Below are 13,103 nucleotides of genomic sequence, written 5' to 3'. Positions count from 1 at the left end.
ACTCTGTGACTGAAACTAATTGACTAAAGGATATAGAAACACAGTATATAGATGTAAATACCAGATACAGTATGTGTGAAAGAGGAGGGTCTGAGGAAAGACATTTAGAAGAAAAATAGGGGTGCAAAGCATTAATGGCACAAAGAAATGTGGTATTATCTGTTGAAGATATTTTCTAGTTTTATCAACTGTACTAGGGATAAATGTTCAACTGTTAAAATATCCATTTTGTAAGCCAAATAATAATGTGATTAAATGTATAAAAGAAAATGAAATGAAAAAACAAAACAAAACAAAACAAAAACAGGTGACTAGGTTCTAAAGGAATAAATTCAAGATCAAAAACTTTCAAAAGTCAGCTAGTTCTATAATACAGAGAATTATTAAGTTAATACCCTAGCAGATGAGATTTGTTCATGGTCAAGAACAATGTTTGCCATATGTGCCTTCCACTAGGCCTTACAAAGTGACCTATCTCCCTTTGTATCTTTATTTCCATTCTCACTCACCCATTTCACTTGGCCACATACTGAAAGCCAGCCAGTGGAAGATTATACTTACTGCTTTCCCCTCCTGATGAGATATGGAAAGCAGAGGAGGAGGAGGTCATTCAAAAAAATATGCCAGTATATAATTTTTAGAATCTGAATTCTTCTGTGATATACCCTATAGCAATATTATGAATTCTTATGCCATATTTAAAAAACTCATGAAGCCTCATATTTGTCTGAGACATATTTTAATTTCATATTTAATTTCAACCATTTTAAGCCTCTTAAATCTGGACTCAATTTTATACTGTCTTTCAGACATAATGTTCCTGTACCTTGGCTCCTGACTAGACAAAAACTCATCAGATCATTTTGAATAGTAGCACCTTCCTTGATAGACAAATTACTCTAGTACTGAAAACTATTATGAAGATGAACTTTAAGGAAGATATATGTACAAAAATGGCAAACTTGAGACAAGTTATTTCAGATGTTTGAATTCTTATTCATATATTTATCACTTGTTAATTAATTTAATTAATATTTATTCAACATTATTATATGCCATCTATTGTATACTAGGCACTGTGGAGAATCAAGATTAGAAAGATTTGATTCCTGTTACCAAGGACTCAGACACTGTTTATAGTCTACTCAGCAGGCATGCTCTCTCTCTTTTCATGTGGAAATGAGTCCCTTTTCAAGGCCACCTAAGGGCTTATTTCGCAACTGGAATCTAGTATTCTCTTCTTCCCTCCTTGCTTCCTATCATGAGGTCATGAAGCCTTGAACTGTGGCTATCACCTTGCAACCATGAGGAACAATCACAAAAACTTCAAAAGTCAAGATACTGAGGATAGGGAACCAGCAGTTAGCATAATGGCTATGTCACTGGACTCCCACGTAGTCGACCACGGTTCGCGTCCCGGACCCGGTGGCTTAAAACTCACGCCAGGCGCGTATGCATGCGTACCCAGGATCCCAAGAGGAGAATGGAGGAGAAGGGATTGCGGCGTGACCATCCCCTCTGGGGGATGATTTCTCGCTTTTTGTCTCTATGTCTCTCTCTGTCTGTCTGGCAAGTGCACGCGCCCTATAGCAAAAAATCTCTCAAAAAAAAAAAAAGATACTGAGGATAGTGAGTACTATAGTTTGAATATGCTCCTCACCCACCTTTATTCTGAGGAAAGACATTTAGAAGAAAAATAGGGGTGCAAAGCATTAATGGCACAAAGAAATGTGGTATTATCTGTTGAAGATATTTTCTAGTTTTATCAACTGTACTAGGGATAAATGTTCAACTGTTAAAATATCCATTTTGTAAGCCAAATAATAATGTGATTAAATGTATAAAAGAAAATGAAATGAAAAAACAAAACAAAACAAAACAAAAACAGGTGACTAGGTTCTAAAGGAATAAATTCAAGATCAAAAACTTTCAAAAGTCAGCTAGTTCTATAATACAGAGAATTATTAAGTTAATACCCTAGCAGATGAGATTTGTTCATGGTCAAGAACAATGTTTGCCATATGTGCCTTCCACTAGGCCTTACAAAGTGACCTATCTCCCTTTGTATCTTTATTTCCATTCTCACTCACCCATTTCACTTGGCCACATACTGAAAGCCAGCCAGTGGAAGATTATACTTACTGCTTTCCCCTCCTGATGAGATATGGAAAGCAGAGGAGGAGGAGGTCATTCAAAAAAATATGCCAGTATATAATTTTTAGAATCTGAATTCTTCTGTGATATACCCTATAGCAATATTATGAATTCTTATGCCATATTTAAAAAACTCATGAAGCCTCATATTTGTCTGAGACATATTTTAATTTCATATTTAATTTCAACCATTTTAAGCCTCTTAGATCTGGACTCAATTTTATACTGTCTTTCAGACATAATGTTCCTGTACCTTGGCTCCTGACTAGACAAAAACTCATCAGATCATTTTGAATAGTAGCACCTTCCTTGATAGACAAATTACTCTAGTACTGAAAACTATTATGAAGATGAACTTTAAGGAAGATATATGTACAAAAATGGCTAACTTGAGACAAGTTATTTCAGATGTTTGAATTCTTATTCATATATTTATCACTTGTTAATTAATTTAATTAATATTTATTCAACATCATCATATGCCATCTATTGTATACTAGGCACTGTGGAGAATCAAGATTAGAAAGATTTGATTCCTGTTACCAAGGACTCAGACACTGTTTATAGTCTACTCAGAAGGCATGCTCAGGCCACCTAAGGGCTTATTTCGCAACTGGAATCTAGTATTCTCTTCTTCCCTCCTTGCTTCCTATCATGAGGTCATGAAGCCTTGAACTGTGGCTATCACCTTGCAACCATGAGGAACAATCACAAAAACTTCAAAAGTCAAGATACTGAGGATAGGGAACCAGCAGTTAGCATAATGGCTATGTCACTGGACTCCCACGTAGTCGACCACGGTTCGCGTCCCGGACCCGGTGGCTTAAAACTCACGCCAGGCGCGTATGCATGCGTACCCAGGATCCCAAGAGGAGAATGGAGGAGAAGGGATTGCGGCGTGACCATCCCCTCTGGGGGATGATTTCTCGCTTTTTGTCTCTATGTCTCTCTCTGTCTGTCTGGCAAGTGCACGCGCCCTATAGCAAAAAATCTCTCAAAAAAAAAAAAAGATACTGAGGATAGTGAGTACTATAGTTTGAATATGCTCCTCACCCACCTTTATTCATGTGTTCAACCATTTGTAACAAGATAAGAAGATGGTGGTTTTATAATCAAAGGGAATAAGACCAGAATGGCAGAGCCACTGTAGTCTCACCAGAGTTGGATCCTGGACTTTGGACCCAAAAGCTGTGAGCTGAATAGACATGTATTTCATTTTAAAACCACTCAGTCTTATGTATTTCTGCTGGCAGTGCAATAACAGACCACAGTGGGGTAGAAACTAGACAGAGTTTGGCCCTGGAAGATACTTCTGAGTTATAGAACCAACTTGGAATATTGTCTTTCAAATTTTCATTTTATGAAATAATTAAATGCCCCCCCTCTCTTTTATTTTTGCTAAAGTCAATGATAATTAGGCACTCTGTTACTTGCAGCTGAATGCATGCCTAATTAATACATGAAGTTAACAAGTGATTGTGGGAGAATGGCATGAAATTGTTTCTCAAAAAAAACCTGTAGTATAAAAGATTTAATAAGGCAATTATATAAATAACTAGAGTGTAAGATAGGTAATTATTATGATACCACATATTGGTAAAATCTTTGGAAAGATTTATGCAAATGTCATTTCAGGCTTTACAACAATCATATGGGTCAGGGATTATTACCTCCAATTTATAAACAATAATAATGAGGTTCTAGGAGATTAAATGATTTGCCAGAGATCACACAGCATGCAAGCTGGAAGCAGGAATCCTCAAACAGATGTATCATAATTTCTAATTTACTGAGTTTTCAACTATTCCAGAGCTACCTTGTACAATTGTCATGGGGCCTGAGGAAACTCTAAGAGGTATAGATAAGAGGGTAGGGAAGGATGAGCAATGTTCAGAGGAGGGAGACATGTGGGCTGAAAAACAGGAGAAGTCTCCTCAAGAAATGCAGCCATCTCAGCTGGGCCTTAAAAAATGGGTGAAAATTCAGAAAAGGTCAGAGGAAAGACCATTCCAGATGAGGAGAATGTTATGAAGATGAAGACAGGAAGATACACTGAACAAGTATTTCAACTGGAGTTCAAATGCTGAATTTGAGAGAAACTAAAGGTTGAAGGGACAAAAGCAGTTTTCAGGTCTTAAATTTCACAAGGACTCCATTTTAGGAGGCCCTGGGACTCCATTAACAACTCCAGAACAGAGATTGTGTGGACAGTTACAATAGGAGATTGACGTTACCAATAGAATCATGATGGATGAAAGGGTGGAAGAGAGCCCAGAGTGCAGAAACCAGTAAGGAAGTATTTGTGGTGGCTGCTCTAAGTGAGACAGTATGATTAATGACACAACCCAAGGTAGAGGTATCTGAAATAGAGCAGGCATGATGGAATTGGCACAGTTGGCCAGACTTGCCTCTTGTGTTTGGGAGATGGTATGGAAGGAGGAAACCAAATGAGACATCAAGGAATTCAGTAGAAGAAACAGCTTTAGGGGAATGACAGAGGTGATTGGTCTACTTGCTTCTTAGCTCTCTCAGAAAGATAGTTAATTTAACTAAATTGAATTTTCCCCTCTCCTCAGAACCACTCAGAAGGCTCTTTTTTGAGGCACTGATCAAGTCTGCATGTGATGTAGGACCTCTCATGCTTCCTAGAGTCATTGCCAAAATACTGGATCCATCCTCAGTTGTGTGTTGGCAGCAGGGATCAAAATCTACCTCTCTCACATTATTCCTCAGAGCAGGATGATGGAGGGAGATCCATACTCTGTTTCTTCCCAAGACACCAGCTTTGTCTCTGATCAAGAAGCACAGTCTTCTCTCTATGGCTTTTTACTATTATTATTATGTTATTCATTCTGGCTTTCCTTGGGATTCTCACCATCAATCGGCAGACAGATGTCCTTCTCTATGGCTCTTCCTGTGTCCTGCTGTGTCACCGGCTAGTGACAAGCTGTGGCTAAGTTGTCAGCTCCCTAATTACAGGACAGTCTAATTACAGACATGTTACACTTGCAAGGTATTATTACTGAGGCTCTGTCTGCCATCACTCAGAAGTAATCTAGCAAAACATTCTCTCAATTGTTAGGTTACTGGTATATGGAGTAATGTAAATTCTCCCACACATTCTTAGCTTGGGGATGCCCTTGGACACTGGGGAGGGGTCAATAGAGCTGACCCTGCTGAGTGGGCTGTACTAAAACACTGGGTAAGGTGGAAGAGAGCTGAGAGGATAAGAGTGTGGAAAATAGAGAAGACTCACTATGCTGGATCCTTCAGGGACATTTATTCAGTGTGACAGGGCAGAGTTTTCTATCCCCTCCTCAGTCTTTTCAATCCTTACCTTCCCCAACCTGGGAGAAGGGGACTTTTGTATTTGTTGGCTTAAGCTAATAACATTTGAACTCTTGTTATGAAGAACTATCAATGTTAACATGTGGAAAGTTCCACTCTGAAGAAACCAGAGGTTATAAATCTATCCAATGCAGGATTTTGCCCTGTTGGATGATTTGACTCCTTTCCAGAACAGAGCTGGGAAAGACATTGCTCACCAACCTGACCCCAATGTGTTTGCCAGGATGGCTTCAGGTAGGGACCATAGATAGAAAAATTAAGAAGGAAGGCCAAAAGGGAAAACTCAGCTGCCCATTAGAGGTTGACTGTCAAGATGGAAAGATTACTCAGTGAGAAAAGTAATGCTGGGCATGGTCCTCCGATATTTGAAATCAGCCATTTTTGAGATAACTTTCTTTCTGGTAACACCCCTAGAAAACCTTCTAGATATGCTTTCCATCCAGTTTTGTAAAAACCTTCTATCTCCAGATGCCTGATATCCCAGGATATCTAGGTTTCAGGATATTCCAGAAAACTAACACAATTTGTGCTTGCTCACAAATGAAAATTATGGCCATACCAGAGGGTGTTTACACAGTAGAGAATTTCGGACATTCAGTATGGGATTACTAGAAGAGCTGACATAGGTTTTAGAAAGCTTTTGGGGCCCTCAGGGTTCTCTCAAGATTGCCAAGACACCACCTGCACAAGGATTTAAGAACCCAGCCAGGTTGCAGGTCTACCCCCTGCAGGTCCCTGTCATAACAGAAATGAGGGTGAAAAGGTTTCCAGCTCATTTGCAGGCTGGAAAACATACTATGCAAAGCAGAAATTAATTGAGCAGTGAGCCTTGGCAATAGAACACATTTACTGATTCATTGATTCACTCATTCTTTCATTCAATAAATATTTATGGAGCATTTACTACATGGAAGGTACTGTGCAAGATGTTGTGGCTATAAACGTAGGAAACAGATATGGTCTCTAACACTTTTATACACCAGAGGGCACTATGCTGTGGAGATCTAACCTCTACCACAACCTCCCCCCATTATATCAATCATATTAAATGCATACTCATAATGCACTAAATATACCTTGTTGCTATACAATTTTTGAAAAGATTTTTAAAGTATTTAGAATTTTGGATTTTATTCTGAACAATTCAGTTTGTTGGGGCCAGCAGGTGGCATGGTGGTTAAGGCACTAGGCTCCCACAAGGCTAACTATGGTTTGAGTCCCAGACCTGTCAGCTTGAAAATCATGCCAGGTATGTGTGCGAGCATGCTCAAAATTCCAGTAGGAGAATGGAGAAGGAATTACAGAGTGGCCATCTGCCCGGGTTGAGGGAGGGAGGCGATTTCCCACACTCTCTCTCTGTCTTTCTGTCTCTCTCCAGTGAGTGCACAAGCCCTATGGCAAAAAAAAAAAAAAAAAAAGAAAAGAAAAAAATTTTAAAAATTTAAAAAAATTTACTTTACGTCTTGATGTAAATTCTATTTATATACAACTAAACAATAATTGTGTTTTAGTCAACCAGTCGCCATATGGTTATATCATTATGTTTTGTAAACACTGAATTATATATTTATTACTTTTCATTTTATAGTTTATTTTCATATTTTAGAAGTAAATATCTTCCCCCCCCTCAGGTCTCAAATTATGAAATAGACCCTTGAAAATCTCGAAGGCCCTTAGTATTTGATCCATCATGTGTAAGAGATACAGTGACTCCAATGGGACCTCCAATTATGGAACTTATCTTCTAATGTGGAAGAAAAATATATATTATTTAATTATCCAATAGTGTATATGTTTTTAATTATGATAAGAGCTAGGAAAGGAATATACAGGATGTTCTGTTTCCATTCCACTCAAGAGCTAACCTTGTTGCATTAAGAACATGGTGTTAAAAAATTTTCCTGAAGCAAATAAACAATTCTGAGAAAGGAAGGATTGGTAGAAATTAAGGGAGAGAAATCAAGTCAGGAAGGTCATTCTGGAAAGGAAGGTCAATGTGTACTGGGAAATCTCAAGGGAAGGAAGGATCATGGGATATACCAGGGGCTGGGTTACAAAGGATATGGGGAAGAGTATAGTAACAAGTGAGGATGTAGAGGGCCCATGGGCCACTGGAGAGATACCAGCCTAAATCTTAAGAGAGATGTTACTGGAGTGTCTTTCCAGAACAGCAGTGACATGAGATTCCCAGAAGTGTGTGACCAGAGTGGAAGGGTAGAGAACAAAGAAAAGCACAAACCAAAAATAGACTCCACTGCTCTAACCCAAGTAGCATGGTTACAACACACCACTGGAGAAGTGTTTTAACCCGACCAGTGTAGGAGATGATTACTACACTTCTATGCTGCTACCTGCCTCCAGTGGTTCTCAACTGGGGGAATTTTGCCTCTTGCAGGATATTTGATGATGTCTTGAAACACTTCTGGTTATCATAACTGCGAATAGAGGTGCTATTGGACTCTAATGGGTAAAGACCAGGAAGGGTGCTAAATATCCTACAATACACAGCACACCCAGCATAGAAAAGAATCAAAAATGGCACAATTGAGAAACCCTGCAAAAGGGCCATGTCATAGACTAAACAAAAATGTGCATTGAGAAATTCTTTCAGAACTAGAAGCTGGAACTATTGCTCTTCCTTTTATACCGAGGTCAAACAATGATGGGAGATGTTAGAGTGCATGAAACAAATAGAACAAGGAAGAGGAAGAAAATCCAACTGTCATTCAATTATACTGTCTGGAAACAGGATAGCTGGGAACCTGGGCTATACTGTAAGGACTAAAGGGGCAAGGGTCTTTAGCCATCATAATGGTAGGCTATCCTTATATAGTTGTGCAGAATGTACACTGCACACTTTTAGAGGATACTATTTATATTATATTAATTATATATTTGTGTATTTGCTGAGAAAACTTTATGAAACATAGAATCAAAGTATTTTAGGAAAAATTAGATCTTTTTGTAATTTTCACTAAGATATTATATCAGTTGCTTAGCATTAATTATCATATCGATGATGTCAGATAGTTAACCCAAGGCTAATAAATACTTATATTTGAGGGCCTGGATCCTGGAGGTCTTAAAGAAAAGAATGTTCCATGTCAGGGATATAGAATTATTGGTAAGCCTATAATGTATCAGTTGACCTATGAGCTCAGATCTGGTAATATTCCAGGACCATGTGCATTATTAGTTAACATAAAACTCTACTGAGCATTTATGAAAGAAACTATGTACTCATTTATTCAGCACTTCCCCTTTCCCTTCTCAGCAGCTAGGATATATTTCCCAGCATCCCTCATGGTTAGGTGTGCCACATGAATATTTCAAGGCTGTGAAACATGGATGCAAGCATTGCCTTGGCCCACAAAACCATCTCATGTGCAGTTTTCCACTCTCCCTTTCCCAATGGTACAGAGAGAACTCCAAGAGTACACAGAAGGATGAAGCTAGAAGATGGAAAGATTTAGGATCTCTGAATGATTATAGGGAGTTCTCACCAATCCACTTTACATAGGAACACAAAAGAACAACTTTTGTGTTAATCTTTTGTAAATTATAGTTGTTTGGTGCAGCAGTTAGCTTGCTCTTCCTAGTATATTGCTAAAGAGGAAACTATAGTCATCAAGTCTAAAGGGAGAGTGTTACAATATAGTGTTTCATGCCACAGACCCTAGAGTCACAGTACCTGTGTTTGCATCCTTACTCCGGCTGCTTTCTAGCTGTGAAAACTTGGACAGATTCATTTAAGTGTATGCCTCCATTTCTTCATATACAAAATATAACTTACAAGTTAGATCTAACTCATAAGTATGGGGTGAGGTTCAATACACTTAAGTTGCCTCCACCAACACATGACATGTCATGAGCCTCAGTAACAGGTAGTTTGGGGGCTGATATTGAGCACTCTGACCTATGCATAGGCGGAGAGACTTACATAGCAAGGCTTCTAAAGATACAGGACTAAGCTTTGTCACCAAGTCCAGATCTTCCCAAGGACCCTTCTTTCAGCTTAAAATGTTACCAATCTCTGTGAGTCAGACATGAGTAATGTTGGAAAATCCCAATGGCACAGGAATGGGGCACGTTGTGAGGTGTGGATGTGGTCGTGTTGCTTCAGGAAGCAAGCACACAGGTTGGCCTCATCTCGTGTCAGTTTGAAAGGGATCCCAAAGATCTGGGAACTCTGAAATTCTGAGAATCCCACCACCCCACCTTAAGACCATGCAAGGAGGAGGGAAGTCAGAATATGCACAGATCACCTGAGACAAAGTCACCTTGTAAGGAAAAGCAGTCAGACCAGTGTTTCTCAAACTTTCATTTCTTGACCCCTTACATATATTGGAAGACCTCCAATATCTTTTGTTTATATTAGTCATATTTATCAATACTTGCTGTGCTAGAAAAACTGAAAAATGTTTAAATACTACTTCTCTTAAAATAAGAACAGTAAGCCACTGAATGTTTATATAAATACATTTTTAATGAAAAATAACTGTATTTACAAAAGAAAAAATAGTGAGAGGAGTAGCACTATTGGACATTTTTGCAAATTTCTAAGATCTGGCTTAAAGAAGACAGCTGGATTCTCATAGCTACTTCTGTATTCAATTTGTTGAGATACCACATATTACATAGCCTCTGGAAAACTCCACCAAGCATTAATGAGACAATAAGACTGAAAAAAGCAAATGAAGTCCTAGTATTGTTAGATTCTGACCTTGCCACCTCCTTGAATGAGTTTTGAGGATCTCTAGGATTCCCAGAGTGCACTTGAAGGATGGCCGAAAGTGGTGGGTCATACCATAAGGACAGTGCTTGCTCAACTGTCTGTGATTCTCACTACTGGGAAGCAGGATTTTTTATACTAAATGCCTGTGTTTTCTTTTAAGTAATTATGCAAATTGTGTCCTGAGGCAGATAAAATATACATATTACCCCCATTTGAAAAAGAAACAAGGGCATAAAGAATGTATTTGCTTCCCCTCGATTCAGATAATGAACGTGTCTCTGGAATCTCAGTCCAGGTTTTCTTTTACCTAATCAAAGTTCTCACTTAGTTCTGATACTACAATGAAATAGCTACTTTTTCCACTGTGAGGTCAATAAGTAAAACAATATCAATTAAAAATCATCGAATAAATAAATACAGGTAATCTGAACATGGCATCCACAAATGACCTCAATTCACATCCAATCCCACCTTCAGGCTATATTTGGCATTTTCAATGGATCCTAGAAGAGATCAAACTCCATGACCTAAGAACCAGAGACAGAAATTTGGGGAAGATTTTATGGAGAATCTTAGAAGAGAGAAGTGGCAAAAGATGGCAGACCACACAGTACGTATAAGAAAGTCTGTCAATTTCCCTGAGAAGAAATTCTGCCATCCTTCCCTTGTTTCTGGAACTTCTATCTCTCCTTCCTTTCTTCTCTCACAGTTACTTATAATCCTACTTTATTGTGGACTAACATTTAGCTTTCACCCTTAGTTCACAATTCCCACTCTGCAAAAGAAAACTCAGTGATTGGCAACTCTTTTGAATGCTCCTCTGAGAGCACAATTCATTCGGCTACACCTGGAATTATTCATTAAGAAAAAATGTGATTACAAAATGTCTTTAGTTCTGTCTTTCATTCCTACTAAATATCACAGAGCTTGAGGCAAACTCACTTAAGTGCTGTAATTTATGTTCCTATGACTATGATCCTACATGCAGTGACTATGATACATTTCCACATCTTATACTTAAGGGAGTTCATGAATTTCTCCACATGTAGCACTGTAATCTGAAAGGTTGTTTACACTATCATTAAACATATATTCTGTCATGTATTATTTCAAGAAGTAAAGATGAGTTCAACAGACCCCTGCTTCACCTTATTGTGTTTGAGGAAATTCTCACATTGTTCCTCTGCCTTCCTTCTCCAGGCTAAATAAGCCTATCATCTTATTTAAATTGAAACTCACATTTGTTTTTCTTTTCTTTTCTTTTTCTTTTTCTTTTTTTTTTTTTTTTTTTGAGGATTTTTTTTTTTGGGGCACATGCCAGAGATTTTTGCTATAGGGCACATGCACTTGCTAGAGATACAGATAGAGAGAGACAGAGAGATAGAAAGTGAAAAATCAACCCCCAGGGGTGATAGTCATGCCACAATCCCTTCTCCTTGGGCATGGATGTACATGCGCCCAGCATGAGGTTTGGGACTTGAACTGCAGTTGACTACGTGGTAATCCAGCCAAGTAACCATTATGCCATCTGTTGACCCCTGGTCTTCTTTCCCTTCTATCATTTGCTTAGCTTTCCTCAGACAGACTCCCTTCAATTCTTCTATATAGTTTTTTAAATTTCCAGTCCTATATTGTACCCCAAATCTAATAAGGTTGTATAATAACATACAGTATATGTGACTATAAGAATTCATATTTTTTCTGTTTGCATTGATGACATATCAGCAGCATTAATTTTAAGATTAAATTAATAATTCCTTGGCCAACCCTATGGCCTAGTGGTTGAAGGAGCTAGATCCCACATGGCCATCCACTGTTCAAATCTCAGCTCTGGCATCTTGAAAACACTACAGGTGTGTGTTCATGTGTGCCCAAAATCCTGACAGGACAGAGAAATGGAAAAGGGAATGAGGCGTGATCACACTCCATTGGGGGGTGCTTTCTTGCTCCCCCTCTCTCTCTGTCTCTGGTGAACATAAACACAATGAAGAAACAATAACAACAGCAGCAGCAGCAGCAAACAAAACAAAATAAAAACAATCTTCTATATCATGGTGAACTGGCTAAAAATAAAAATGAAAGCAAGCAAAGAAACAATCCTAAGCTGTTAAATTCTTGCTCTTTTTCCATCCTCAGTGACAAATCTCAAATACATATAGCATACTGAACTCTTCATGAAAGAAGCTTTGGGACTTGTGTGTGTGACTGTACTCAAAGTCTCCTGGAAAAACAGGACCAAGAGTTTATGGCCCCGATCCCAGACACTCTGAACCAAGGATGAATAGTTGGCCTAAGGTCAGCCACCAATGTCAAACCACAGACTAGTTAAATCCTCTCTTGAGAATTTGAACTTAGTGTCAGGGAAAGTGCAGTCAGTCAATAGTGGTGATGGAACTGTGAGGTCACGTATCTGGGAGTGCTTTTGAGCCCTTTATAAGCAGTCAAATTTGTGGGAGAGAAAATACCAAGAGAAGCAGAAATGGAAGACGCCCAGTGGCCGCTAACACAGAGATAGAAACAAGCAGAGCTTTCAGTCCCAGTGTCTTTCCTTCTCTCATTCTCATGAACCTTGGCCACATTTTGATTCCTGCATCTGAGCAATTGCATAGCGTAAATGTACTGGAACTCCCTGCTTTACATCAGCTAGTTTGAGCAGATTTCTAGCTTGCAACCAGATGATCTGGAGCCAAGTCCATCTTCGCCACCGGATGGCGCAGGCATGGGAGGCATGATGCTGCCTAGACATTGACAACAACGGTGCCCCACCCCCACCCTTCAGTAGCAGAAGGCATTCTCAGTGAGTTCCCGCAGACACACACAGGAGGCCTTTCTGCTTCCAATGATGATGCCAGTGCCCCAGCAGTGA

This window comes from Tupaia chinensis, unplaced genomic scaffold (genome assembly GCF_000334495.1).
Source record: "Tupaia chinensis unplaced genomic scaffold, TupChi_1.0 Scaffold142808_1, whole genome shotgun sequence".
Lineage (NCBI taxonomy): Eukaryota > Metazoa > Chordata > Mammalia > Scandentia > Tupaiidae > Tupaia > Tupaia belangeri.
This window is presented reverse-complemented; position numbering follows the sequence as displayed.